The following is a 7,047-nucleotide window of genomic DNA, read 5'->3' as shown; positions in this document are numbered from 1 at the left end:
GTGCTTGAGCGGATCATGATACCTGTTGTTTCAATTTTCTAGGAAGTGCTAAAGGTGACCCCTTTTAAGCCATCCTGGCAAGAAAGAGGGCTGCTGGGAGTTCTCCTATTTCTTCACCTGCCAAGAGAAGGGCTTCTGCCCCTGCTCCCTAATTCACTCCTACTGCCTCTGGCTCCCGTGCTTCTCGCTCTGCTGCTTAACCCATTGAGGTCACTCCCCCATCACGCCATCCTCCTACTCCTCCGTCCAACCCTGCTGCTGATGATGGGCGCCTTGATGTTCACTTCCCCGAGGGGTTTGGCAACCCTGAGCTTGCACCCTACTGGCCTGCCAAGGACCAGCTCATGTTTCCGTCATTTATCCAAGAGTTTAGTGGGTTTGCTATTGAGCATATGTCTGATGCTGATGTGGTGAATGCCTTAATTATAAGCCTTCCTTCTGACAACCTGTACATGTATATATTTACTTTTTCCACATACCTTTCACACTTCCTTCCTTTTTCTGAGCTGTTGTCGCCTTTGCTTCTCAGACCATGCAATAAGCTCTCTATGCCAGGAAGGTGATGAAGAGGACTCGGACCGAGAGCCTAGCTATCAGCTCCAAAAATAAAGAGTTGACTGCTACCTGTGCTAACTTGAAGCGGCATCGAGATGATCTCAGGGCGCGAGTGGTTAGTTTGAAGATGGAGCTGGCTGACGCCAAAAAGCAACGAAAGAAGGATGCAGAGCAGCTGGCTCGCACTCAGGAGTTATGCAGGGAGTACTGATGGCTTGTCTCGGGCTGAGGCGAGGATTAGGGACCTGGTTGAGCTGGCTACCAACATTGCTGCCCATACCACCTGACAGGGCAAAGTTAATGGAATGCGGGCAGCTATAGAGGGGTCCCTCACTATCCGGGACCTTGAAGAAGAATAAGAGAGGCAGCTGAAGACCCCTTTCCCTGTTACTCCTAACCTCAGTCTCTGTAACACCCCCATACACCAAGGTGCCTTACCAAGACCACCTAATGCAAGAAAATGCTACCATCTCGGTTACCCGAGGCAATGAATTTCAAATAGACCATAAAGAAACATACTTAATTAAGTAAATGAGTTTAAGTGATTACAATTCCAAAACCAAACTGTAAAGTAAATACGAATGTTTTCAAAACCAATCCAACTGAAAGGAAAACTAAGTTCAAGACACAGCGGAAGACTATAATGACATGTGATGGCTCCATCCCAGCTATCCCTCGCGCAAGCCATCTCATACCTGCTCAATAACTGCTCACCATTCCCGAATGGATCACCACAGTTTTCAAAACATTTAAAACGGGGTCAGTTACCGATTACATAAAACAAGATACACAATATAAAAACAACACACAACTCCCAACTCCATTATATATCCACACATCTCACTACACACTAAAGTGTGTAGTCCTGCCAGAATACCCATCGCAACAGATATTCCACGCCGCCAATGGGGAACCGCAGCCGTACCCACAAAATCCCTGCTCATCTAATCCGAGCGATAACCCATGTTCCTTAATGTGTACATCCCCTCCTGAGGCGGGTTCCACAGAGGGCGAATCAAGGGCATGAAGCCACTCCCGCAAGTGACTCCACTCAGCCGAGGACATGTCTCGCGAACCACAGACAATCACACAACCAATTATACAACAACAACACCAATACAATCCAATACCTTAAAGATAAATAATTAACACAACCATCACCAACAACTATGTAACCAATAAACGAGTAGGGAAAACCTACCTGGAATAAGCAAATCACCAGATCGTCACAAAGCAGCTATTCAATATTGCTCTTCTACGGAACCACCTCCTATAATCACATAATCATATCATTACTATCTAATACATATCATACTCCCAAAATCCCCCAAAATACACAATTAGGGTTTTAAAAAAATCAACGAAAAGGCATAAAAACTATACAAGGATCTTACCCACGACACGACAAACTCAACGGCGTAAAGAACACGACGATCCGACGACCCTAGCCTTTGGGATTTGATAGCAACGCGAAGAAAGGAAGTAACATAACTTGTTTTCTCTCTTGAAAGGTTTTAGAAAAGATAAAAGTGACAAAGGAACTGACGGAAAGCTTTAAATATCAATCACGCGTTGCTAACAAAACACGGCTAAAATAATCCGCAGAACCGACTTACTCAATCGAGTAAGTCACTTACTCGATCGAGTGACCCTTACTCGATCGAGTGCCACCCTTACTCGATCGAGTACCATCGGCAGAACACTGTTTCGAAATCCAAACTCACTTACTCGACAGAGTAAGCCCCCACTCGATAGAATACCCAAAAGCATAGAAAACCGTAGTATTACAGTCTTCCCTCCTTAAAAAGAAGTTCGTCCCCGAAGTTCAACCCATACTCAAAAACAAAACATACTAACTCAACCACGACACAACAATGCAACTAAAAACTCAAAATAAAACTCCCAACCAAAACTTAAACCGACTCAAAGCAACTACTAACTGTACCAAAACTAACATAAACCATACCAAAACCTTATGCGATCACCTCCTACCCGCCTAAAAGAAACATGGTTACGTTCCCGTAACCACACATACCTGATCAAAAATAGACGGATACCGCTCCCTCATAGCCTCTTCTGTCTCCCAAGTAGCTTCCTCAACCTCATGATTAGACCATAGAACCTTGAGCCACACTGTTTCCCCGAACCTAGTTTTCCGAACCTTGCGATCAAGAATCTGCTTTGGCACCTCAAGATAAGACAAGGACTCATCAAACTCTATGTTCTCCACCTCTAGCACATGGGAAGGATCACTCACATACTTCCATAACTGAGACACATGAAACACATTATGCACATTATTCAAAGCCGCTGGTATCGCTAACCGGTGAGCAACCTCTCCCACACGATCCAAAATCTCATATGCTCCGATGAACTTCTGGCTTAGCTTCCCTTTCTTGCCAAACCTCATAACCCCACGCATAGGAGACACTTTCAGAAGAACCTTATCCCCAACCTGAAACTCTATGTCACAGTGATGTAGGTCTGCATAACTCTTTTGTCGATCCTGGGCCGCTTTCATCTTTTGCCTAATCACCTTAACCTGTTCTATCATCTCCTGTACCATCCGTGGTCCTAAAACCACTGCCTCAGCTCTGTCATCCCAACAAATCGGACTCCTACAACTCCTCCCATATAGAGCCTCAAACGGTGCCATCCCAATACTCGTGTGATAGCTGTTTTTATAAGAAAACTCAATCAGATCAACCCTATCGTCCCAGCTACCACCAAACTCCATCAAACAAGCTCGCAACATGTTCTCCAAGGTCTTGATAGTTCTCTCTGTCTGCCCATCTGTTGTAGGATGAAAAGCAGTACTCATCTTCAAGATAGTTCCCATCATCCTCTACAACTCTTGCCAAAATCGAGAAATAAACCTCGCCTTCCGATCTGACACAATATCCTTAGGGACTCCATTAACCTCACCACATGTTTCCTGTACCCATTAGCCAACTGAACCTTACTCCATGTATCTTTCATAGGAATAAAGTGAGCTGACTTAGTCAAACGGTCAACTATCACCTATATCATGTTGTTACCTTGCTGGCTCCTCGGTAAACCCATTATAAAGTCCATAGAGATAGATTCCCATTTCCACTCAGGTACCTCAAGAGACTGAATCTTACCTTATGGTCGTCGCTGCTCTCCCTTAACTCTCTGACATGTCAAACATCGAGCCACAAACTCAGCTGTTTGCCTCTTCATCCCAGGCCACCAGGAAGTCTTCTTTAAATCTTTATACAACTTGTCGCCACCTGGATGTAGTGAATACGGTGTGAAATGAGCCTCTGTCATTATTATATTTTTCAAATCCTCATCATTAGGAACACACCATCTCCCATAAAATCGAACACTCCTATTTGTATGAATAGAGAACCGAGACACTGTCCCCTTCTCTACTCCTGCTCTCCACTACTCAATCTTAGGATCAAGAGCCTGCTTCATGCGAATATCATCATAAAGGTCTAGCTCCACTGTCAAGTCTCCTCTAGCATCCCCTTTTTGTATCACATGAATCCCCATCTTCCCCACCTCATCTCTCAACCTCATCTAAGACATAGTTGTGCATAGAGAATGCACACTCTTCCTGCTTAGTGCATCGGCAACCACGTTTGCTTTCCCTTCATGGTATATGATATCCATGTCATAGTCCCCTATCAGCTCCATCCATCTCCTCTGTCTCATGTTCAGCTCCTTTTGAGTAAATATATACTTGAGACTCTTGTGATCTGAAAACACTTTAAAGGTTGCTCCATAAAGATAGTGCCTCCAAATCTTATGAGCAAACACAACTGCACCCAACTCTAGATCATGTGTCGGATAGTTCTCCTCATAAGGCTTCAATTGCCTAGAAGCATAGACAATTACTTTCCCATTCTGCATCAACACACATCCTAACCCATTCTTCGAAACATCTGTATATACCTCAAAGTTCTCAAACCCTTCAGGTAAAGCTAAGTCTGGAGCTGTGGTCAAACGGTCCTTTATTGTTTGGAACGCTGTCTCACAACTTTCATCCCAACGAAACCTGTTCTCTTTCCTCATCAACGCTGTCATAGGTCTGGAAATCTTTGAAAAGTCTTTCCCGAACTGACGATAGTACCCTGCCAGACCCAAGAAACTCCTGATCTCTGCCACGTTCTTCGGTGCTTCCCACTTAGACACTGCCTCTATCTTTGTCGGATCCACAACGACACCATCCTTGGAAATCACATGCCCCAGAAAGGCAACTTCCTCGAGCCAGAACTCACACTTAGACAACTTTGCATACAGCTGGTTGTCACGCAAAGTCTGTAACACCAACCTCAAGTGCTCCTCATGCTCGTCCTTAGACTTGGAATAGACTAAGATATCATCTATGAACACCACCACAAACCGATCCAAAAACTGAAAGAAAACTGGTTCATCAAATCCATAAACACTGCTGGTGCATTAGATAACCCAAACGGCATCACCACGTACTCATAGTGACCATACCTCGATGTAAATGTTGTCTTTGGTATGTCCTCATCCCGAATCCTCACCTGATGGTAACCTGATCTCAAATCAATCTTGGAAAAGACTCCTGCCCTACTCAACTGGTCAAACAGATCATCTATCCTTGGGAAAGGATACTTGTTCTTCACTGTAACCATGTTTAGCTCTCTGTAGTCGATGCACAACCTCAAACTCCTATCTTTCTTCTTCACAAATAGAACTGGTGCTTCCCACGACGATACACTAGGTCTAATGTATCCCTTATCAATCAAATCATCCAGCTTTTTCTTCAGCTCCTCCAACTCCTTAGGACCCATGCGGTACAGGGCCTTAGAGATTGGTCCCGTCCCTGGTTTCAGCTCCACACTGAAATCTATTTACCTCTTTGGTGGCACACCTGGTATCTCCTCCGGAAAAACATCTGGAAACTCTCCCACCACTGGTATCTGATCAGCTGTCGAACTCACCTTACTATGGTCTCTCACATGACATAGAATCAAAGGACACCCCTTCCTCAGATAAGACTTCAATGTCACCGCTGCAATCACTTTAACTTTGGGTTTGACAACAAACCCATGATAAGACACATTAACTCCCTTAGGACCTCTCAAAGAGACTCTCCTTTGGTGACATCTATTATAGCCTTGTACCTACCCAGCCAATCCATACCAACTATCATCTCAAAACCATTCATAGGAAACTCTATCAAATCCACCGGAAGGTCAACCTGCCCAACTATCATAGACAAACCCTTATACAACCTCCTACAAGATACAGACTCACCCGAAGTTATAAAAACCTCATCTTTTACAGACTCAAACTCTCTTAAACCCAAAAGCTTACCATGACTCAAGGATACAAAAGAGTGTGACGCCCCCGAATCAAACAAAACAAAGGTAAAAATACCATTAACAAAAAAAGTACCCGTGATCACGTGAGCATCATCCTCAGTAGCTTTCTTGTCCATCATGAATAACTTGCCACTGGTCTTTTGTCCACCTCCCTGGAGGGTACTAGCACTAGTAGATGGCTTGGCAACCGACCCCTGGTTATTGTTAGCTGTCGGTTTCTGATAAGAATTACCGCCATTGCGGTTAGATCCTCTGTTGTTGTTACTCTGACCACCTTGATTGTTCAATGACCCAGCCGACCTATTACTAGCATAACTCTGAGACAGACCCTGAGATAAACTCCCGTGTGATGGCCTCTGAAACCCCTTCCCACAGCACTATTACACTCATGTCTCTTGTGGCCTATACCGCCACAGTTGTAACAAGATATACCCCAGCTGCTACTACCACCACCATGACCACGCCTATAGGAAGCTCCACTGCTAAACCTCGATCCCGATGACTAAGCCCTTGCTTGGTTATGGTTGCCCCTCTTGTAACTGGACTGACCACCACCCTCACTCTCAGCCTTCCTCTTCTCAGGACCTCTCTCCCTATTCTCCTTGGCCATTTCGACCAATCTCTCAGCTCTCCCTGCTCTCTCATACACCTCCTTAACATCTGTAAGAACCCCAACCGGTAACTTCTCCATTATCTTATTGGTCAAGCCCTTCTCAAATCTCAGCGCTAAGTTCTCCTGGTTCAACCCCATATCCTCTGCATACCTAGACTTCTCATTAAACTTATGATAGTACTCAGCCACAGTCATATCCGAAGTCATTTTGAAATCATCAAACTCCTCCCTCAGCTTACTAAGAACATGCTCAAGCACAAACTCTCGGTGCATAGCTCTCTTAAACTAGCTCCACGGTATAGATGACTTCCCCTGCCTCACATACAAGTCCAGAGCACTCTCCCTTACCTTATCCCACCACTCTCCCGCAACATCTCTCAAGTAGAACGCATCTTGTTCCACTTTGAAGTCCTCAAGACAGTGAGCCACATTCAAGATATTCTCCATCTCCCTATGCCAATTGTCGAGCAAAATTGGCGCTCCGGTACCCATGTATTCTTTTGGGTTGAAACGGGATATGGTAGTACTCACCTTAGCGAAGTCTACCCCAGC

Source organism: Silene latifolia, chromosome X (assembly GCF_048544455.1).
Source record: "Silene latifolia isolate original U9 population chromosome X, ASM4854445v1, whole genome shotgun sequence".
NCBI classification, from domain to species: Eukaryota; Viridiplantae; Streptophyta; class Magnoliopsida; order Caryophyllales; family Caryophyllaceae; genus Silene; species Silene latifolia.
This window is presented reverse-complemented; position numbering follows the sequence as displayed.